General features: G+C 41.5%; 2 non-coding genes across 2 annotated transcripts; one reads left to right on the forward strand and one right to left on the reverse strand.

Moving 5' to 3' along the window:
• The first annotated feature begins 14320 nt into the window (after window positions 1–14320).
• On the forward strand, window positions 14321–14402 carry TRNAS-GCU (transfer RNA serine (anticodon GCU)). Its single transcript has one exon. It is a non-coding gene; the product is annotated as a tRNA-Ser (tRNA).
• A 3326-nt stretch (window positions 14403–17728) lies between these two features.
• On the reverse strand, window positions 17729–17800 carry TRNAA-AGC (transfer RNA alanine (anticodon AGC)). Its single transcript has one exon. It is a non-coding gene; the product is annotated as a tRNA-Ala (tRNA).
• Window positions 17801–23897: the final 6097 nt, after the last annotated feature.

The following is a 23897-nucleotide window of genomic DNA, read 5'->3' on the forward strand; positions in this document are numbered from 1 at the left end:
CCAAGGACAAGGACTAGAAGGCAGGAGGGGATAGGAAGGTAATAGGGAACCCAAGGTCAAGAAGAAAGAATGTTGACATCGTGGGGTCATTAGCCAATGTCATAAAACAATATGTGTACTAGCTGTTTAATGATAAACTAGTTTGTTTTGTAAGCCTTCATCTAAAGTACAATAAAAAATAATTAAATAAAAACTCAAAATGACCCAGAAATCCCACTCCTCGGAATATACCCTAGAGAAACAAGAGCCTTTACACGAACAGATATATGCATACCCATGTTTATTGCAGCTCTGCTTACAACAGCAGAAAGCTGGAAGCAACCAAGGTGTCCATCAACGGATGAATGGTTAAATAAATTGTGGTATATTCACACAATGGAATACTACGCATCGATAAAGAACAGTGATGAATCTGTGAAACATTTCATAACATGGAGGAACCTGGAAGGCATTATGCTGAGTGAAATTAGAGGCAAAAGGACAAATAATGTATAAGACCACTATTATAAGATCTTGAGAAATAGTATAAACTGAGAAGAACACATACTTTTGTGGTTATGAGGAGGGGAGGGAGGGAGGGTGGGAGAGGGTTTTTTACTGATTAGTTAGTAGATAAGAACTATTTTCGGTAAAGGGAAGGACAATACTCAATATACGGAAGGTCAGCTCAACTGGACTGGACCAAAAGCCAAGAAGTTTCAGGGATAAAACTGGATGCTTCAAAGGTCAGCGGAGCAAGGGCGGGGTTTTGGGGACTATGGTTTAAGGGGACTTCTAAGTCAATTGGCACAATAATTCTATTATGACAACATTCTGCATCCCACTTTGAAATGTGGCATCTGGGGTCTTAAATGCTAACAAGCGGCCATCTAAGATGCATCAATTGGTCTCATCCTGCCTGGATCAAAGGAGAATGAAGAACACCAAGGTCACACGATAACTATGAGCCCAAGAGACAGAAAGGGCCACAAGAACCAGAGACTTACATCATCCTGAGACCAGAAGAACTAGATGGTGCCCAGCCACAACCGATGACTGCCCTGACAGGGAGCACAACAGAGAAACCCTGAGGGAGCAGGAGGTCAGTGGGATGCAGAGCCCAAATTCTCATAAAAAGACCATACTTAATGGTCTGACTGAGACTAGAGGAATCCCGGCGGTCATGGTCCCCAAACCTCCTGTTGGCCCAGGAGAAGAACCGTTCCCGAAGACAACTCATCAGACATGGAAGGGACTGGACAAATGAGTTGGAGAGAGATGCTGACTAAGACTGAGCTACTTGTATCAGGTGGATGGTCACTTAAGACTGTGTTGACATACCCTGTCTGGAGGGGAGATAGGAGGGTAGAGAGGGTTAGAAACTGGCAAAATTGTTATGAAAGGAGAGACTGGAAAGAGGGAGCGGGCTGACTCATTAGGGGGAGAGTAAGTGGGAGTATGGAGTAAGGTGTATATAAGCTTATATATGACAGACTGACTTGATTTGTAAACTTTCACTTGGAGTACAATAAAAATTATTAAAAAAAAAAAATCAAAATGTAAAAGAAATTTCAGCCTCACATGAGCCCTCCACAGTGCTCAGCCTGTCTATCCCAGGAAGGAAAGAGCAGTGAGTCACTCTCAAAGGCAAGGAAGTCTTGGGCAAAATGAACAGATTTCTCTTCTGGGACGAGCCTGCTTCTCTTTTCCTTGCCCTCTTCCTCTCTCGTTTTTCTCCTTCTCTTCCTTCCTTTCACCCTACTCCACCTCCTTCCTCTCTCCTTCATCTGTGCACTCCAGAATGAACTTTTCACAATACTTCAGCACACTTCTAGTCCCATGCATGCCCGTTTTAATCTCTGTATTGAGATTCACATGTAGTTGATATCTTCATTTTCCATGTCACTTGATAAGTTCTTCCCTTTCCTATACACCCAGTGTAATATCTTCCCAGCATAGGCCCAGGCTCTTTCAGGTCAACTGCAGAGCGGGGAGAAATGGAAGGAAGATGAATTTTTTTCTTCGAATTGAGAAGGCTTGAACCTCATACTGGGGAGAAAGAATTCGTAAAAGAATCTAAAATATTTTTCCAGGAAATACTTTAAAAACTTACATCCGAATTGATGGTCTCACCAAAATGTTAAGGCAGAAAGCCTCGACTCTTTGCTCATTGGAAACTGGTTTGAGAACCTGTCAGGACACATGGAGGGCTTTTATTAAAATTCACTTTGCAGATGGTCTTCAGCTGCTGCAATTTTCTCATCCCTTCCAGAGAGGCCAATTCTAAAAGACAAGCTGTCACCCAACGGAGTGTTTCTTCTTTATTTTCTGTTCTCTTCTTTATTTTCAGGCATTCCTCAGGCCTGTTTTGAGACCACAGCACTCTGGCACATACATTACTTGTCTTCTGGCTTCTCTAGCCTCCTTAACCTTGTTTCACACATGGAAATTAGAGTTACAAATAAATTTGACTTCTCTGTTTAGCTAACAGAGCCCCTGGGTGGTGCAAATGGTTAACACATTGGGCTGATAACCAAAAAGCTGAATGTTAGAATCCACCCAGAAGCCCTGGGAAGAAATGTTGGGCTATCTACATCTGAAAAAAATCAGCCATTGAAAACCCTATGAAGCACAATTGTACTCTGGCACAGATGGAGTCACCATTCATCAGAATCAACTGAAAGACAACCTGTTATTATTATTTGTTTTATTTTAGCTAATAATGGTAAATTGTAAATATACAAAGCAGGCTTGATTAAGGTTAATATCATTTTAAAATAACAAATTACAAAAGAAAATAATACTTCCTCAGATTTGTGTATTGTCTTGGATTATAGGCATCCAACCAATCTTACAATATCATAAGTGGCAACACGTTCTACTGCTTGACCATTAAGTGGCCAGCACCCCATTCCACTCACCCAATTCCTGAAATTGTTTCTACTTTATTTAATAGAAGGCGTTCAATATGCTGCCACAGTCTAGTTGATACGAAAGAGTCTAATGCTCACAGATGGTGAAACACAGTTCTTAGAAGGCACCAATCTGCAGACCACAATATGAACAGCATTAATGAAGAGACAGGATGTACTGAAAGTGAGAAGATATCCAAGGAAATCTTTCTTCTTTTTGTTTAAATTGAGGCTTAGCTCACAAAGAGTAAAATGCATATAACTTAATTATTCAGCTTGATGAGTTACTACATGTGTATCTCATATAACCAACATCCAGACCAAGGTAAAGAAATGTTCAGCTCTCAGAAGCTCCTTGTATCTATCCCAATCAATTCCAATCTTCAGACCTCTACCACCATTTTCCTGTTTTGAAATACTATAAATGGAATCATACAAGTGTTCATTTGAGTATAGATTCATTCAATATAATTTTTATTAGATACATCCATCTCGTGTCTAATAGCAGCAGTAGTTCTTTTTTATTGCTGTCATATTCCACTGTACTGATACTGTACATCACAATTTTTTCATTTGTTTTGCTGTTGATGTACATACCAAAAAAAACAAAAACAACCAAACCCACTGCCATCGAGTTGATTCTAACTCATAGCGACCCTATATAGGACAGAGTAGAACTGCCCCATAGAGTTTTCTAGGAGTGCCTGGCAGATTAGAACTGCCGACCTCTTGGTTAACAGTCACAGCACTTATCCACTATGCCATCATATAAAACTAATGCTGCTATGAACATTTTTGTACATATCTTTCAAGGGCAAAAAGCATTCATTTTTCTTGGGTCTAAATGCAGCTATGGAGTTTCAGGGTTATAGGTTATAAATATGTTCTGTTCTAGACAATATTTCTAAATAATGTACAAGTATGGATGTGCCAGTTGACAGTGTCATCAGCAATGTATGAAATTTTCAGTTGTTCCATATCATCAGCAACACTTCATATTTTCACTTCTTTTATCTTAATCCATTTTGGGGAAGGGGAGTATTATTTCAATGTGTTTTTAATTTGCACTTCACTTATAATTAATAATGCCCAGTGGTTGCAGCCCACCAGACCAGCTTTGGAAGTGGCTGCAAGGGGCACAGGTCCAGTTCCTAGTGGGAAAAAAGGCTTTAAGAAAGTCAACTGTAGTTGTGTCCTAGAGGTTCAGGGGATGGACTAGAAATCCACTGGGCTGTCCTGCACAGGTTTGATTTCTGCTGACTACAGAATACCTGGATCCCAGGTACTTTAAGTTCCCTTCTTTGTTAGCAAGCAAGTTGGAGATTCAGCAAAAAAGAGAAAGACTCTCACTGATGTGGATCGATGCAGTAGCTGCATAGTAACGATTGTGAGGATGTCACAGGACTGGGCAGTATTTCTTTTTCTTGTACATAGGGTCGCTATAAGTAGGAAGCCACTTGATGGCACCTAACAACAACTGCAGCAATCCCCTCTTCTTAAACAGAAAGAAACCAAACTCATAGGGACCCTATAGAACAGGGTAAAACTGCCCCATAGGGGTTCCAAGGAGCTATTGGTGGATTTGGATTTGAGTTGCAGACCTTTTGGTTAGCACCCAAGCTCTTAGCCTCTGTGCCACCAAGGCTCCTTCTTCAAGAGAAGAGGGCTTGAAAACCTTTGTAAGAAGAGAAAAAAAGAAAAGGTGGAGAAAGAGCAGAGAAGTCGAAAATACAAAAGTTCCATCATAGGTCTTCCCTTGTCGTTGTGAAAAAATGTCACCAGGCAGTTTATTAAGAAGGGGACTTCAGAGCAGGCTGATGGAATGAAATGTCCTAGCTGCAGAAACAGTGTTATTTAGTCTATGATCTCCTTAAGTATTTCGTGGTATAGCAGTTAAGAAAACATTGTTTAGAGGCTTAAGAACTAGTGAGATTTGAAACAGTGGATTTTTCTCTCTGGCCAACTATCAAATCTGCGAAGACGTCTTATAAATATAGGCAATATTTTAAGGAGGATCTTCATGATGTCTTTGTAGTGAGAGAGGCGTGGCCCAATGAGAGTGTATCCTAACCTTGAGAAGGTTTGAAACTAATTCCCAACACTTCTGTACTTTTCTCCTTTTTAAAACACCTTTTTTGCATACTCATGGGGAGATAAACACATTACCTGATGGATTGCCTTGAATTGTTTCCCGTTTTCTACAGCCTGTGTCTCCTCGCCACCCAAGGCAGCTGTGTCAGCACAAGGAAGACAAGGAAAAAAGAAGGAAATGGAGAAAACAGAATGGCTTATTCAAGATTTCTCCATCAGAAGCAAAAAGCTTGCTCGCATGTTAATGCACTCAGTAATCTTGTCTTCCCTTTTCCAGCATCACTGAGGAGCATGACAGGAAAAAAAGGAGTGAAAGAAGAGAGAAAGAAGAGGCTTGGTCATTTCATTTGAAATTCACTTCGTTTTCTGAGCAGTGTTTAGAGCCTGGAATATCCAGAGGGGAACAAGCAGAAAGAAAAGATTCTTTCCATTTTACCTATTCCTCCCTTTTTTGTCTTCCTCGTCCTCTATGAACTCATCCACTGTCTCAAAAAACTGAATGTTATTTTCAGACTTGGGTGGCAAAGGAGCCAATATAATTTTGGATTAGAGAGTAGATTATATTGGATTATTAAGATTAGGTATTCAAAAACACAAGGGCCTTGCAAATAAAAGTTAAGTAATATTTTGAAAGAATGGCTAAAACAGGTACTTTCATGCAGCTGAAATAGCTTAGTTGGGAGAGGATAGACCAATGATCTAGAGATCCCTGGCTCAATCCTGGGTTTGGCAGTCATGTGTAGTTTTCTAGAATCACTATGATTCACTTTAATACAGGACAATTGCAACCCAAGGCTTTGGGATTCTAACAGAACTGAGTATAGTACAGTAAAACCTGCAAAAACCAGAACCAGTGTAAGGCAGAAACCTGTCATAGAAGAAAAACTCAAATATTTTCCACTAAAAAGATTGATAGAAAAGTGGTGACACTGTACCCTGTCAAAGGCAGAAAACTTTCAAGACCAAGAAAAACAAGGCAGTCCCATCAAGTCCACCTCTCACAGTTTTACTCTACATTCATCCAACAGGGATCCATGTGAGAAAAGTGACATTAACATCTGTATCATCTCTCACTACAATTTTAACTGATTTTTTCAACTCCAATCGGGTTGTATATATACATATTTTTATCATCCTCTGCTTCATTTACACATTCTTGAGGTCTTCTACAAAGTGGTAATTGACAATTTTCATCTATTATTTTTCCTACTTTTAACTGACAACAGGTAACAATTTGTTTAGAACAACAATAAATAAAACCAAACCAAACCCCTTGCCATCATGTTGATTCCAAATAGGACAGAGTATAACTGTCCCATAGGATTTTCAAGGAGCAGCTAAGAAAGGGAAAAAAATCCAGTCATACAAAATGCCCAATTAAACTAGAGAAGGCAAAAGAAACAGACAAAAAAGCAAATAAGAAGGGCAATAAATAGAAAGCAGTTGCTAATATGGTAGATATTAATTAAACAGTATTGCTATCACTTTAAATGCAAGTGATCTAAATATATGTATCTTAGTCTGGGTTTTCTAGAGGAGGAAAACCAGCAAAACATACATATAAACATTGTCTCAGTCATTTAGTGCTCCCATAACAGAAATAATACAAGTGGATGGCTTTTCAAAAGAGAAATTTATTTTCTCACAGTCTAGTAGGTTACAAGTCCAAATTCAGGCATCGGCCCCAGGGGAAGGCTTTCTCTATCTCTGTCAGCACTGGAGGAAGGTCTTTGTCCTCAATCTCCCCCTGGTCAAGGAGCTTCTCAGGCACAGGAACCCAAGGTCCAAACGACGCACTCGGTTCTCTGTGGTGCTTTCTTGGTGGTATGAGGTCCCCAACTCTCTGCTTGCTTCTTTTCCTTTTATCTCATCCCAGGGAAACTCCCTTTATACTGGATCAGGGAGGTGACCTGAGTAACGGTGGTGTTACAATCCCACCCTAATGGTCTTAACATAAAATTACAATCACAAAATGGAGGACAACCACACAATACTGGGAATCATGGCCTAGTCAAGTTGATACACACATTTTGTGGGGACATATTTCAATCCATGTCAAATATCTACAGAGAGATTCACCTAAAGGAAATGGCTTCTGCAATAGTGGGGACTGGCAAGTCACAAATCTATGGGTCTGGTAGCAGGTTGAAAATCTCTGACACCTCATAGGGTTGCAGGGGCTGTCGAATCCAAAATCTGCTAGTCAAGCAGCAGCCTAGAGACTTCTGCAGGCATAGGTCCAAAGACTGGAGGTCAGGTGCTGAGAAGAGTAAAGGGTCTAGAGAGAGTGAATTTTGCCAGAACATCCCTTCATGTACTGCAGACAGGCCACACTGCAAGGAAACTCCTCTTTCAACTGACTGGTTGCTCACATCAGATCACAAAATGGAAGGTAATTAAATTATAGAAGAGGACATGCCAAGCTACTGAGAATCACGGCCTAGCCAAGTTGACACATAACATTAACCATTACAATACCATTTAAAAGACAGACTATCCAACTGGATTAAAAACTACATGTTGTTTACAAGAAATCCACTTTAAACATAAAAACGTGGATAGATTAAAAGTAAAAAGATAGAGAAAGATACCATACTAACACTAATCAAAAGAAAGCTGGAGCTGCTATATTAATGTCAGGTAAGTCAGATTTCAGAGCAAGGAAAATTATCAAAACTAAAGAAGGGGTTACATAATGATTAAAGGGTCAATTCTCCAAGAAGATATAACAATCCTGAATGTGTATGCACCTAACAACAGAGCATCAAATACACGAGGCAAAACACATATCTGAGAAAGGATCTGAGTCCAAGCCGTACTCTGCTACACATGGGGTTGCCCTGAAAAACCCCCATGAGTCATAATCAGTTTGATGGTACCTGGTCATTGTGGTGGATCCGAGATATACAAGCCAAGCCCAAACCAAGTGCCGTCGAGTCAATTCCGACTCATAGCAACCCCATAGGAAAGAGTAGAACTGCCCCATAGAGTTTCCAAGGAGCACCTGGTGGATTTGAACTGCCAGCCCTTTGATTAGTAGCAGTAGCACTTAACCACTATACCACCAGGGTTTCCAAGATATACAAAGAACTCCTAAAACTCAACAATAAAAACACAAGCAACCCAATTAGAAAGTGGGTAAAATATCTGGAGAGATACCGCAGCAAAGAAGATATACGGGTGATATGTGTCTTTAAAAAAAAAAAAAAACTAATTCCCCCATGAGTAGAATATGCTTCACATGGTTTTTAGTGGAAGTAGATCTCCAGGCCTTTCTTCTGAGGCAACTCTGTGTGGCTCCAAACCACCAATTAATCATTCAGTTAGTAGCCAAAAATTTAAGCATTTGCACCACCCAGGGATTCCCACATACCACTAGGGAATTACAAATTAAAACAATGATGCAATACCATTACACACCTACTGTTGCTGTTCTTGTTAGCTGCTGTTGAGTCAGTTCCGACTCATAGTGATCCTAGAGGGCAGAGAAGGGCTCCATAGGGTTTCCAAGGAGCACCTGGTGGTTTGAACTGCCAGCACCTTGGTTAACAGCCAGGCTCCTAACTACTACCCCACCAGGGCTTCTACACAGCTATTTGAATGGCTAAAATCCTAATACTGACAACACCACATGCTGGCAAGGATGTGGAGCTACAGGAACTCTCATTCATTACTGGGAAAATGCAAAATAGTACAGCTACTTTGGAAGGTAGCCTAGCAGTTTCTTACAAAGCTAAATGTAGACGAACATAAACATGTTGTTGTCAGATGCTGTGGAGTCAGTTCTGACTCATAGTGACCCTATGTACAACAAAATGAAACACTGCCCAGTCCTGTACCATTCTCACTAGCGTTGTTATGCTTGAACCCATTGTTGTAGCCACTGTGTCAATCCGTCTTGTTGAGGTTCTTCCTCTTTTTCACTGACCCTCTATTTTACCAAGCATGATGTCCTTCTCCAGGGACTGGTCCATCCTGATAACAGGTCCAAAGTATGTGAGATGAGGTCTCCCCATCCTTGCTTCTAAGGAGAATTCTGGCTGTACTTCTTCCAAGACAAGTTTGTTTGTTCTTCTGGCAGTCCATGGTATGTATATTCAGTATTCTTCAACAACACCATAATTCAAAGGTATCAATTCTTCTTCAGTCTTCCTTATTCGTTGTCCAGCTTTCACATGCATATGAGGCAATTGAAAACACCATGGCTTGGGTCAGGTGCACCTTAGTCCTCAAGGTGAAATCTTTGCCTTTTAAAACTTTAAAGAGGCCTTTTGCAGAAAATTTGCCCAGTGTAATGCATTGTTTGATTTCTTGACTGCTGCTTCCATGGGTGTTGGTTGTGGATCCAAGTAAAATGAAATCCCTGACAGCTTTAATCTTTTCTCCATTTATCATGATGTTACTTATTGATCCAATTGTGAGAATTTTTGTTTTCTTTATGTTGAGGTGTAATCCATACTGAAGGCTGTGATCTTTGATCTTCATCAGTAAGTGCTTCATGTCCTCTTCATTTTCAGCAAGGAGAGTGGTGTGATCTGCATACCACAGGTTGTTAATGAGTCTTCCTCCCATCCTGGTACCTCCTTCTTCTTCATGTAGTCTGGTTCCTTGGATTATTTGCTTAGCATATGGTTTGAATTAGCATGGTGAAAGGATGCAACACTGACACACACATTTCTTTACTTTGAACCATGCATTATCCCCCTGTTCTGTTCAAACGAATGCCTCTTGGTCTATGTAGAGGTTCCTTATGAGCATAATTAAGTGTTCTTGAATTCCCATTCCTCACAATGTTATCCATAATTTGTTATGATTCACATAGTTGAATCCCTTGCATAGTCAGTGAAACACAGGTAAACATCTCGTATTCTCTACTTTCAGCCAAGATCCATCTGACATAAGCAAGGATATCCCCCCTTCCACATCCTCTTCTGAATTAGGCTTGAACTTTTGGCCATTCCCTGTTGATGTACAGCCGCAACTTCTTTTGAATGACCTTCAGCAAAATTTTACTTGTATGTTGTATTATGACATTGTTCAATAATTTCTGCATTTCGCTGGATCACTTTTCTTTGGAATGGGCAGAAATTTGGATCTCTACCAGCTGGTTGGCCTGGTAGCTGCCTTCCAAATTTCTTGGCATAGATGAGTGATCACCTCCAGCACTGCATCTGTTTGAAACATCTCAATTGGAATTCTGTCAATTCCTGGAATCTTGTTTTTTGCCAATGCCTGCAGTACAGCTTCGATCTCTTCCTTCAGTAGCATAGGTTCTTGATCATATGCTACCTCCAGAAATGGTTGAATGTTGACCAATTCTTTTTGGTACAGTGACCTTGTATATTCTTTCCATCTTCCTTTGATGCTTCCTGCACCATTTATTAGTTTCCCTACAGAATTCTTCAATATTGAAACTTAAGCCTGGAATTTTTCTTCAATTCTTTCAGCTTGAGAAATGCTGAGTGTGTTCTTTCATTTTGGTTTTCTAATGCCAGGTCTTTGCACATTTCATTATAATACTTTACTTTGGCTTCTTGAGCCACCCTTTGAAATCCTTTGTTCAGCTCTTTTATTTCATTATTTCTTCCTTTCACTTTACCTACTCTGTGTTCAAGGGCAAGTTTCAGAGTATCTTCTGACATCCATTTTGGTCTTTTCTTTCTTTCCTCTCTTTTTTAATGACCCCTTGCTTTCTTCATGTATGATGCCCTTGATGTCATTCTAGAACTTGTCTAGTCTTCGACCATTCATGTTCAATGTGTCAAATCTATACTTGAGATGGTCCATCATATGTCTGTCAGTTTGTCGTACCATAGTATTGTATGTTGCTGTGACACTGGAATCTTTGCCACTGGTATTTCAAATACCAGCAGAGTCACCCTTGGGGGACAGATTTCACCTGAGCTTCCAGACTGAGACAGACTAGAAAGAAGGACTTGGCAGTCTACTTCTGAAAAAATTTGCCAGTGAAAACCTTATGACTAGCAGCAGAACATTGTCTGATATAGTGGTGAAAGATGAGCCTCTCATGTTGGAACGCACAAAAAATATGCCTGGGGATAAACGGCGTCCTCAAAGTACAGTCAACCTTAATGATGTGAATGGAGTTAAGCTTTTAGGACCTTGGTTTGCTGATGTGGCACACCTCAAAATGAGAAGAAACATCTGCGAACATTCATTAATAATTGGAACGTGGAATACAGGAGGCATGAATTTAGGAAAATTGGAAGATGTCAAAATTGAAATGGAATGCATAAAGATCAATATCTTAGGCATTAGTGAGCTGAAATGGACAGTATTGGGCATTTTGATATGGACAATCATATAGTCTACTATGCTGGGAGTGACAATTTGAAGAAGAATGAGGTTGCATTCTTCACCCAAAAGAACATTTCACGGTCTATCCTTAAGTACAATGCTGTCAGTGATAGGATAATATCCATATGCCTACAAGGTAGACCAGTTAATACAACTGTCATTCAAATTTATGGACAAACCACTAATGTCAAAGGTGAAGAAACTGAGGATTTTTACCAATTTTTAAGTCTGAAATTGATCAAATGTGCAGTCAAGACACATTAATAATTACTGGTGATTGGAATGTGAAAGTTGGAAACAAAGAAGGATTGGTTGTTGGAAAATACAGTAATAGTAATGGTCCCGGAGATTGCGTGATAAAATTTTGAAAGACCAGTTAATCCTTCAGTGCAAATACCTTTTCTCAACAACATAAACGGCAACTATACATGTGCACCTCACCATATGCAATACACACGAATCAAATCAACTATATCTGTCGGAAGAGATGATGGTAAAGCTCAATGTCATCAGTCAGAACAAGGCCAGGGGACGACTGTGGAACAGGCCATCAATTGCTCCTATGGAAGTTCAAGATGAAGTTGAAGAAAATTAGAACAAGTCCATCAGGGCCAAAGTACAGCCCATACAGACACATAGGCATATGCAAATATATGATTCAACCGTTGTGCATCTAGTTATTTACCTAGTGAAATAAAAGTTTATGCCCACCAAAACCTGCCCACAAATGTTTATAGCAGCTTTACTAATAACTGCCAAGAATTGGAAACAATCAAGTTGTCCTTAAATAGATGAATAAGCAAGCTGTGGCACACATCCATATAATGGAGTATTATTCAGCAACAAAAATAAGTGAGCTTTCAAGCTATGAAAAGTGGCAGAGTAATCTTGAATGCATATTGCTAAGTGAAAGAAGTTAGTCTGATAAAGCTATGTATTGTATTATTCCAAATACATGACATTCTAGAAAAGACAAAATTTTAGACAGTAAAAAGATCAGTGGCTGCCAGTAATTTGGAGAGATTTGGAGGGATGAATAGTGGAGCACAGACATTTTTAGGACAGTGAAACTATTCTGAATGATACTGTAATGAGGGTTGCTTGACATTACACATACTGCTTTTACAGCATCAAACAGCCAAGACACCATCCAGTGTTTACACACACATACACAGACACACAGGCAAACATATACACATTCCCATCAGTTTTGTGTGTGACACTCTAGTTTTCTCCTTAAGTGAAACCTACCACACACTGTTCCTTGTTCTTTTTGTACAAATCCCATGAGCCCACTGAAAGAACAAGTCTAACAGACAAATCATGTTCTGCTAATTTTGAAAAAGGCTCAGTGTTATTTCTATAAGTATTCACAAAGGCCCATATTTGTGCAAACTATGATGAGAAAAGGCTAACAGGCACTACAAATCTGGTACCATGAAGTGAATTTTTTTTTTTTTTTTAATTATTATGTAGTTCAGAGAATTGAGCTTCCACCATGATAAATCTCAGGGTTCTAGACCAGTCTTGGGGCAAGCTTATTTGTTTTCCAAAAGTATCACAAATGAATTTCTAACCCCCAAATTTCAAAGTACATTTTTTCAGTCTTTATTCACCCTCTACATGCAGGTGTTTACTGATCACTCATAAATCCAAGGCTGGAGACCAGAGCACTACCCGAGTTCACTCTGAAACATTCTTACATGTGTGTTCCAAGATATCTTGAATCTCATATTAGTTTATCATCACCCTTTTCCAGGCTTTCCTCATGCCCCTCCACCTGCAATTTTTCAGAACTCCCTTTTCTGTACCCACTTCTGTTTGAGAATGACTTAAATTTTTTCAATGAATAAATGCTTCATTCACTTTTGTTCTTTAAATCCTGTCTATTTACCTTCTATCTTACTCTTATAATTCACCTTTTCTAAATCCTGAAGCTGCTGGTTCGTTCAAGTCTTACGAATTCTCTTCTGGACTGTTCGTAGGGCCCTTGAGTTACCTGATATCTCGAGTAGAAAAGACCCTTAGAATGAAATGCAGAGTACATCACTATCGGGTGTTCTTCTGCCCTTGCTTTCCTACATCAAATCTGACAAATATATTCTGATTGAGCAAATAGCAAATATAGTGAAGGCTTTTAGATGGCCAAAATATTAATTTTTTTAGCTTTGTGCCTCAGGTTAAGTCAACTATTGAGGAAATCAAGAGCTGAAAATCGGGACTTGATTCTTTGACACCCATTATAGAAGACAGAGACTTTTAACAACTCAAGGTTGTAAAAAAGCCACCATGGAAACCTCTTGTGGCTATTCATCCAACACGTTTCCAATCCTCTGCCTTGACTTTCAAGCCCTGTAAAGAATCAGTATCCTCCACTGGTTCCTGAGCACCTCCTGCCTAAAGCAGCTGCTGATGCCTCTTAACACTGACCAACACTACCCCAACGCTCAAGGAGCCTGAATCTCAGGTAGAGCACACGCTTTGCATGTATGTGGCCCTGGCTTCCATCCTCCGTACCTCTACACTTTTTCTCTGCTTCAACACTATTGAAAACCAGTCTTGAGGGAATACAAATTCACTTCTCCTAGTATTTTCCATTCAATTTCTGCACACATAGACAGAAAAAACACAATTCAGTGGATTTCCTTGAATGCTCTTTCATTTCTATGCTATGAGCTTCTATATCCCTTAAGATGACTGTGACAGTAGAAGGAGTATGACAAAAAAGGGAAGAAAAGAAGAACCAAATGCTAACAAAATCTCTTCAATCACCCAAAACAAAATCGTGCTCATTAAGCTCCCATTTTGTACTATTATTAAAGAGAAAGACAGATGGGAGGGGGAGGTGCTTGAAAGGGCCCTGCAGACAGTTTTTTTTTTTTTTAATCAACTAATCCACGAAGCCCCCCTAGAGAGGCTCTCCACTGGGCTACTTCCAGATATGCAGATGTCTAAATTATTTCGGGGCAAAACTGAGTGCCTAAGATTCCTTCTCTTTGATTCTCTTTCCCTTTATTCCTGACGAGGTGGCCGAGTGGTTAAGGCGATGGACTGCTAATCCATTGTGCATTGAGTGCGTGAGTTCGAATCCCACCCTCGTTGTTTCTTCTTTTCCCCACTTGTCGTGGGAGTAAGATTTGGACCCGTAGGGGGCACAGTGGTTAAGAGCTTGGCTGCTAACCAAAAGGTAAAAAGTAATTGACTCGGCTGCAACAGGTTTGTTTGTTTGTTTGTTTTTGACTGCTGACAGGTATCAGCGACGCCCAAGCAGTGAAACACATCCTTGGAATATCATCTTCCATTCGGCCAAGCACGGATTCTCCAGACAAACATCGCTTTCCCCTTGCTTTTCATAACCTCACTATACATGGCTTGGAGTCCGATATTGCTCAGAGAAACTTGAGTATGTTTTCCCAGGGAAAACCAGTTGACATCAAGTCAATTTTGACTCAGGATGACCCCATATGTGTCAGCGTAGAGCTGTCATCTACAGAGTTTTAGTGATTTTTTTGGAAGTAAATCTCCAGGCGCCTCTGGGTGACTGGAACCTCCAGTCTTCCAGTTAGCAGCAGGCAAGTTGTTAACTATTTAACTTCACCTTGGGACTTCTTTCTCCGGCAACCACAGAACTCCAACTGCCCCATAGTATTTCTAGATAGCGGCTGATGGACTGGAACTGCCTACCTTTTGCTCAGCAAGTAAGCTTTTCACCACTTGTGCTACCAGGGCTCCTTCCAGGGACAGGGAGTGGTTAAACCCTGGGAGATGAAAATCTCAAACACAGGCATGCGTAAACCCCCCCCCCCAAGCCCACCACCATTGAGTCGATTCCGATTCATCCTGACCCCATAGGGGTTCCAAGGCTGTAAATCTGTGGAAGCCGACTTTCACCTCTTTCTCCCATGGGGAACCACCAACCTTTAATGAGTAGTTGATTATCTTAACCACTGCACCACAAAAAACCACCAAACCAAACCCATTGCAGTTGAGTTCATTTCAACTCATAGTGACCCTGCACGGTCTTCATGGTATTATGGATTTGCCAGGCATCACACCAGGGTCCTGCACCTCCACTACTTCTGACTATCAGAGAATTCTGGGCCAAAGATACAGAAGAGCAGAACTTGAAAACTTGGCTAGAGAAATTTAGATCCACATAGAAAGAGGAAACTGATCCTAAGTGAAAAACAGTGAGTACATGGTGTCACGGACTGTGACTGTTCTTGCAAACACTGGAGTCCAAAACCATGGTCAGGAAATCAAGCAGTGGCTTTGTCTCTTGAAGCTGCAGCTCTGGTTCTGAGAAACACAAACAAGCATGAGGGAGGCATGTTGGGGGCTGAGCAAGAACAGCAAGCATATTAATCTTTTTTTGTAACAGCTCACTCGTGCTCCTGGACAGGTGTTCAAACCTCAGCCATTACAGAGGCTAAAAGAATAGGTGTCAGTCAATGCACATATGAGTTTTAGGAGGTAATACTTAATCATTGTGTCTTCGTTTGCTTTTAGTTTTCATTCTGATATTTTTCTCAGCTGTGAGAGGTTTGGAAACCCGGGTGGCATAGTGGTTAAGTGCTACAGCTGCTAATCAAGAGGTCGGCAGTTCAAATCCGCCGGACGCTCCTTGGAAACTCTATGGGGCAGTTCTATTCTATCCTATAGGGTTGCTATGAGTCAGAATCAACTAGACCGCAGCGGGTTGTTTTTTTATCCCTTTGGGTGAGAGGTTTGTATCTTCCTGAATATTGGAATACATTATATGCCAACTCTTTGGTTCCTCTCCAGCACTAGTCATCTCCCTTAGCCTAACCTCCCTTGAATAACAGGCTGAGGCTCAGTTGGCACTGGGAAGTAGTTGACATAGGAGCTTAGAGGCAGGAAGAAATTACAAGATAACACGGTGAGTAACAAAGTCCAGTACAAAGTTAAAAGAGAAGTAAACGTTTTATATCAGGATGCAGTGGTTCCCAAACCTGGGAAACTGCCTGAGAACTTCGTGAATATATGTATTCCTGATTCGACCATTGTAGATTCCGAACGGACTGAGAATCACTGGATAGGGAAAGGATGGGATCAGTATCATTGAAAAGTCTCCACAGATATTTCCATTTTTCAGCTGTGTTTCAGAACTGCTAACCTAGGAAGTCGTGCTGAAGGAATTGGAGTGAACTGAGCCACTAAAAATTTTTCTTTCACTCGGAGAAAGCACTGGAGACAGGATAAAAGGGACGGGGAGAGGGAAGGTGAAGGTGACACATTATGTGATGAAGAATATGAAGGGGAAGATAAGAGGAAGGAAGTGGGTGTGGGTGTGGGTGTGGAAGAACTAGAAGAGAAGGTGAAAGAAGGTTTGGAACTAGGTCTTTAGAATGCACAAAGTATGGATGGCCAAAGAGGTACTTTGAGACTACCAGGGTTGCCTATGTCCCCTCTGTTCTCTCTACAAGGCAGGAAGTCAGAAACTTCCCTTCCTCCTAAGGAAAATGGACTATGGGTGTTTTTCCAATAGGAACATGTGGCTCTTATGGCTCAAGAATTGTGGTTTTAAGAGAGCTTAGAAGCTCTTTCCACCTCTGGAAATAATTTTTCAACTGTGGATGCTGGAAGACTTAAGGTTTCCAGAGACATCCCTTTCCTCTGGATAGCATCCAAACACTTCATGGTTAATAAAGAGTTGGGATCACAGATTTCTGTGGTTGGGATCACAGATCTCCATGACTGGTGACTGGACTGACACTTTGCTGACCAGGAAGACCTGGTGGCATAGTGGTTAAGAGCTACAGCTGCTAACCAAAAGGCTGGCAGTTCAAATCCACCAGGCACTCCTTGGAAACCCTATGGGGCAGTTCTACTCTGTCCTGTAGGGTCACTATGAGTTGAAATCCACTTGATGCAACGGATTGTTGTTTGTTTGCTGACCAAGATTATGTGGGTAGGTGTGAGTGTAGGAGGAATGGGAAAAAGAAAATCAGATGGAAACCTTCCTCCTGAAACTGCCATCTGTTCATTGACACAGGCACAGGTGAGGGAAAAAAGAAGACTCAAAAGGAATTTGTCCAACAGTCACTTCCCCCGACTTTCCATCTGTCTTTTTCTTCCCAACTTCTTAATAATAATGACAAATAGTAGTAAAGGAGAACAGGTGGTCTGTGACACAGTGGGATGTTGTTGCTTCACCATCAGCAGGTCCTGAGTGAGCACCTTCTTTTATTCCAGTTCCTCCTTACATCATTGTTCTTAAGCAGTTAGGTTGGGAGGCCCAAAGAGTGTTCAGGACTATGGTCCAAGAGAGTAACTATCAAGCAATTTATCCTTTCTGTGAGTAGGAAAAACACAAGAAAAGATATTCAGGAAGAGAAAAATGGGAGAAGTCTGGAACAAATGTGACCATATTCAAGTGCCAGTCAGTGAGAAAGGGAGATAACACTTGGAGGTACTGGGAATTGAACCCAGGGCCTCGTGCATGCTAAGCACGTGCTCTACCACTGAGCTATACCCCCTGTTACAAGAAAATTATGAGAACAATTCATAATACTGACTTCCAGCATGGTCTGTAGGCATATTAAAAGGTCAGTTTTTGCAAGTCAAAATCCATTATGTTCAATTCTTGTGTTCCTGAATTGCATCAGGCCTCACAGCTATGCAAGGAAAATGGAAAAAAAAAAAAAAAAAAAGCATTCCAACCAAATGAGTCTGCGATCTTCCAACAGCCTTTGGCTTCTTCAAGGACTGCTTTTAGCCAACTGCCTAAAAGTCTGTCAGTTCAGTCCACCACGAGGGAGAGTCTCGGGATTGAACGTTCTGTTAATTCTTTTGATTGTCTTCTTGAAAAGTCGTTCTTCTCTGCCTATGAAGCTTACAGAAAGGCACAAAAGATAGTACAGGGGAATAGAAAGATGAGTTCCATGAGTGCTGCAAAGGAATGAAGATCCAGGTGGGGAAAGAAGACTAGAGGTTAACTAATTCACAGTACTTGACCGAAACAGGAGCCCTGGTGATGCCTTCGTCAATAAGTATGGCTGCTAACCGAAAGGCTGACAGGTCACTCCTTGGAAACCTTATGAGGTCGGGATCGGCTCGACAGCAACGGATTAATTAGACTGAAACGAAGAAAGACAAGTACAGTCACGCTCTTGCAAACGCCTGTGTCCCGCACCTGGGTTTGACAATGTAGTTTTGCCTCCGTGATGACGTAGCTCTGGTTTTGAAGAGACGGAATTCAGAAGTCAAAAGAGAGGTGAAAGATGGGCACTCCTGTCTTCAAAACATCTCTTTTTAGAGAAAATTATTTCCTTAATGAGGAAAGAACAAGAGAAGCCCTTCATGGGCTAGGCACAAACTTCAAAACAAATACGCTCTTTATAAAGTATCCCTGTGCCTGGAGAAGTCGCAAATTCCCGATGTGGTGCTACTGTTAATCCAGATATGATGGATAAAATCCAAATATTGGATGGAGAGGACATGTGCCCGGAATGCATAGATTAAACAAAAAAAAAAAACAAACCCTTCGCCATTGAGTCGATTCCGACTCATAGCGACCCTATAGGACAGGGTAGAAGTGCCCTATAGAGTTTCCAAGAGTGACTCGTGGATTCAAATTGCCAACCTTTCAGTTAGCAGCCATAGCTCTTAAACTACGCCGCCAGGGTTTACCAATGCAGCTGTCAGCAGTGGGATCCGAACCCATGTCCTCGTAGAGACAGAAACCTTAATCCAGCGCCTTAGACCGCTCAGACACACCACCGCTTAGTTAAATAGATAAATTATTAACTTCATAGATTAAGTTATTACCATATTAGAAAGACACCTGTCTGGAAAAGAATGCAAGGAGGAGTGAGTGTGAGGAATGGAATCAATAGGAAAGAGTGTGAGCGGGGGGGAAGGGTCATGGCTGGAGAAAGGATGATGCTGAGCGGAGGAGAGAAGCAGCAGCAGAGAAGTAGATGGCAGAGAGAAAAGGGATAGGGTTTGGAGAAGGGTCTGTAAGAAAAGATAGGATATGGACAAGCGTGCAGGTAGAAAGTGACCAAGTTCCCATCTTTACTATGCTGTCGGCAGGCCCTCCGGAAGAGAGAGGCTAAAGTAAATTCTTTCAAAGCATATCTCCCACAAAAAGATATGACTGGTTTTGCTCTGGGCTACCTCCTGATATGCTGATGTCTAAATTACCTCAGGGCAAAACTGAGTGTATAAGCTTTCCTTCTCTTTGATTCTCTTTCCCTGTATTCCTGACAAGGTGGCTGACTGGTTAAGGAGATGGACTGCTAATCCATTGTGCATTGCACATGATAAGATGTCTCAATAAAGTAACGGGAATCCATATTTGGAGGTGTTTTCTCAGGGAAAACTAGTTGTTATCAAGTCGATTCTGACTCACGGCAACCCCATGTGTGTCAGAGTAGAACTGTCCTCTCCAGGGTTTTCCATGGCTAATTTGTTGGAAGTAGATCACCAGGTGCCTCAAGGTGACAGGAACTTCCAATGTTTCAGTTAGCAACAAGCAAGTGTTAACTATTTAAGTCCACATAGGGACTCCTTTCCCAAGGAAAAGCCCAAATCCAACTGCCCCATAGTATTTCTGGAGAGTGGCTGATGGTCTGGAACTGCTGACCTTTGGCTTGGCAGCTATGCTTCTCCCCACTTGTCCCGTCAGGACTCCTTCCACGGATAGCGACCAGTTAAACCCTAGAACATCGAAGTCTCAGCCAGGGGCATACATAAAAACCCAAAAAACTCACTGCTGTCCAGTCAATTCTGACTCATAGTGACCACAAAGAGTTTCCAAGGCTGTAAATCTACAGAAGCCACCTGCCACATCTGTATCCGGTAGAGCCACTGGTGGTTTGAAGTCACCAATACTTTGGCGAGCAGTTGATCTCCTCCAAAGTCGGCATTAATTCAAGTGGCTTTGGCTCTCAACTCCAAATTAGTTGCTCCTTCTTCACACCGTTTTCGTGGCATTAGGAATTTTCCAACCATCGCACCAGGGTCTAGCACCTTCACTACTTCTGGCTATCACAGCCACAGCAAATAATTATTGGGAAAGAATACAAAAGCGAAGAACCTGAAAAATTGGCTTAGGAAACTTAAATGCAGATGGAGAGAGAAAACAGATCCTAAGCAAAAAACTGTAAGTATATGGTGTCATGGACAGTCACTGTTCAAGCAAACCCTGGAGCCCAAAACACCAGTTGGGAAATTGAGCAGTCACTTTGTCTTGTGAAGCTGCAGCTAGGGTTCTGAGAGCCACACAGAAGCATGTGGGACAAATGTTGGAGGCTGAGCAAGAACTGCAAGCATATTAATCTTCTGTAACAGCCCACTCCTGTTCCTGGACAGGCATTCAAACCTCAGCCATCACAGAGGCTAAAAGAATAGAAGCTTCAGCCTCTTGCCAAAATTTGTGGTGACAGTCAACCCACATATGAGTTTTAGGAGGTAATCCTTAATCATTGTGTCTTCTCTTGCTTTTAGTTTTCATTCTGATATTTTTTTCCCCCATGAGATTTTTTATCTTCCTGAATACTGGAGTATTTTATATATCAACTCTTAGGTTCCTCCCCAACAGTAGTCATCTCCGCTATCCTAACCTCCCTCAAATAACTGACTGAGACCTCGTTGGCACTGGGAAGTAGCTGACCTGGGTGCTTAGAGGCATGAAGTTGTGGTTCCTAAACTTGGGGAATCACCTGAGAACTTTGTCAATATATGTATTCCTGACTCCACCTCTATAGATCCTGAATGGACTGAGAATCACTGGATAGGGAGATGAATGGATCTACATCTTTGAAAAGTCTCCACAGATGTTTCCATTATTCAGCCGTGTTTGAGAACTGCTAGCCTAAGAAGTGGTGCCGAGGAAATTGGAGTGAACCGAGCTGCTGGGAAATTTTTGCTAGGAGGAAGCGCTGGAGACAGGATAAAAGGGGACTTGGAAAGGGAAAGTGAAGGTGACACATTATGTGATGAAGAAAATGAAGGGGAAGTTAGAAGGAGGAAGGTAGTTGTAGGTGTGGAAGAACTAGGAAAAAAAGTGAAGGAAGGTTTGGAACTAGGTCTTTAGGATGCACGGAATGTGGATGGCCCCGGAGGTAGTTTGAGCCTGTCCAGGTTGCCTATCTCTCCTCTGCACTCTATACAATGTGGGAAATCAGAAAGTTCACTTCCTCCTAAGGAAAATGATTAAGGGTGTTTTTCACATGGGAAGATGGGGCTCTTTTTGTCCAAGACTTTTCTGGCTTTAAGAGAGCTCAGCAGCTCTTTCCAACTCTGGAAATAGTTTTCTCAACTGTGGTTGCTGGAAGACTTAGGTTTCCTGAGAAATGCCTTCTCTCTGGATAGCATCCGAACACTTCTTCACCATTAACAAAGAACTGGGTCATTATGAGTCAGAATTGACTCGACGGCAGTGGGTTTTTCTGCTGATCACAGATGTCTGCTGTTCAGATCACTGATCTCCATGATTGGTGATTGGGCCGACATTTTGCTAACCAAGATTATGTGGGTGAGTGTGAAAGTGTAGGAGGAATGGGAAAAATAAAATCAGAAGGAATCTTTTCTCCTGCAATCTGTCCATTGACTCAGGCACAGATGAGGAAAAAGAAGAAAAACACTTGAAAGGAATTTGTCTAACAGTTACTTCCCCCTCCCTCTTTCCATCTGTCTTTTTCTTCCCTACTTAATAATAATGAGAAATTGTAGTAAAGAAGAAGAGGCTGCCTGTGAAAGTGGTGGAATGTTGTTGCTTCAGGGTCAGGAGATCCTGAGTGAGCACCTTCTCTTACTCCAGTTCCTCCTGACTTTATTGTGCTTAAGTAGTCAGGTTGGGAGGCCCAAGGAGTGTCAAGGACCATGGTTCAAGTGAGTAACTATCAAGTGATTTCTCCTTTCTCTGAGTAGAAAAAATACAAGGAAAGGTATTCATAAAGAGAAAAACGGGGAAAGTATGAGAAAAATTGCCAACATTCAGCTATGCATCTGTGAGGATACAAAACATACATGAAGATGTTGGGAGTTGAACACCCATCCTCCCACACCTCGAACTGCTCTACCACTGAGCTCCACCCCTTGTTAAGCAGAGCTGTGAGACTACACCATAATACTGACTTCCAGCATGGTCTGTAAGCATTTTAAAATGTAAGTTTTCACAAGTCAAAATCCATTATGTTAAATTCTTATGTTCCTGGACTGGATCCTACCTGGTAGCTATGCAGGAAGGAAGGAAAAAACAAACAAACAAACAAACCACATTCCGGATCAAATGACTAAGATCTTCTAGTAGTCATTGGCTTCTTCAAGGACTCTTTCAGCCAACTGCCTGAGTGTCAGGCAGTTGAGTCTACCATGAGAAAGCGTCATGGAATTGAACATTCTGTTAAGTCTTCTGATTCTCTTCTTGAAAAGTCCTTCTTCTATGCCTGGGAAGTTTGCAGAAAGACACAAAAGACACTGCAATGGAATACAAAGATGAGTTCCATGAGTGCTGCGAAGGAATGAAGATTTACAGGTTAATTAATTCACAGTATTTGACTAGAACGGAAGCCCTGGTGGCAAGTGGTTAGGAGTTATGGTTGCTAACCATAAAGGTCAGCAGTTTGAATCCACCAGTAGCTCACTGGGAACCTTATGGGGCTGGATCGGCTCCATAGCCACAGATTAATTAGACCGAATAGAAGGGCAACAAGTACAGTCATGGCTCTTGCAAAGGACTTCGCCCAACACCTGGGTTTAGAAACAGGGTTTTGCTTCAGGGATGCTGTAACTCTGATTTTGAGAGAGAAGAAAGGTGGACACTCCTTTCTTTAAGAAGTATCTTTTAGACCTAATTATTTCCTTAGTGAGGAAAGCACAAGGGAAGCACTTTATGGGATGGGCACAACCTTCAAAACAAATGATCTCTTTATAAACTTTCCTTAGGCCTGGGGAAGTCCACAAATTCCTTATGTGGGGCAACTGTTAATCCTGATATGATGGAGAAAATTCAAATCTTCTTGGATGGAGGAGAGGGGTGCCCGGAATCTATAGATTAAATTACTACTGCATCAAAAAGACACCTCTCTGGGAATTGGAATGCGAGGAGGGGGGTCCTGCAGATTGGAGTGAATACAGAGAGTGGTGGGTTTATGGCATGAGAAAGGAAGACGCCTGAGCGGAGGAGAGAAACAGGAGCAGAGGAGTAGATGGCAGAGGGAAGAGGAAAAGGGCGGGGAGAAGGACTTCTAAGAACTGATAGGATAGGGACCACAATGGAGGTGGAAAGTGACAAGCTCCCATCTTTACTATGGTTTATGTAGTCCCTTGGAAAGAGCGAGGCTAAAATAAGTGCTTTCAAAGCCTATGTCTCCCAAATGGATAGGACTAATTTTGCCCAAAATTTCGTGACTGAGAGCACCTCACTGCTATTTCAATTGCTGACCATTTTGGAAAGAGCTTGTGTGGTTCCCTCTTTCTGGAATAGCAGTTGCTGATATTGGAGCGCTTTGGAAAAAGCCACAAGGGGGCCACGTAGTCCAGATCCCATGTGCCAGCACAGCAGGATAGAAGCAGAATCCCCTGACAGTTTCAGGCCAGAATATCTTGTATTGTACAGCAACTTAG

Source organism: Elephas maximus, chromosome 1, assembly GCF_024166365.1.
Source record: "Elephas maximus indicus isolate mEleMax1 chromosome 1, mEleMax1 primary haplotype, whole genome shotgun sequence".
Classification (NCBI taxonomy): domain Eukaryota; kingdom Metazoa; phylum Chordata; class Mammalia; order Proboscidea; family Elephantidae; genus Elephas; species Elephas maximus.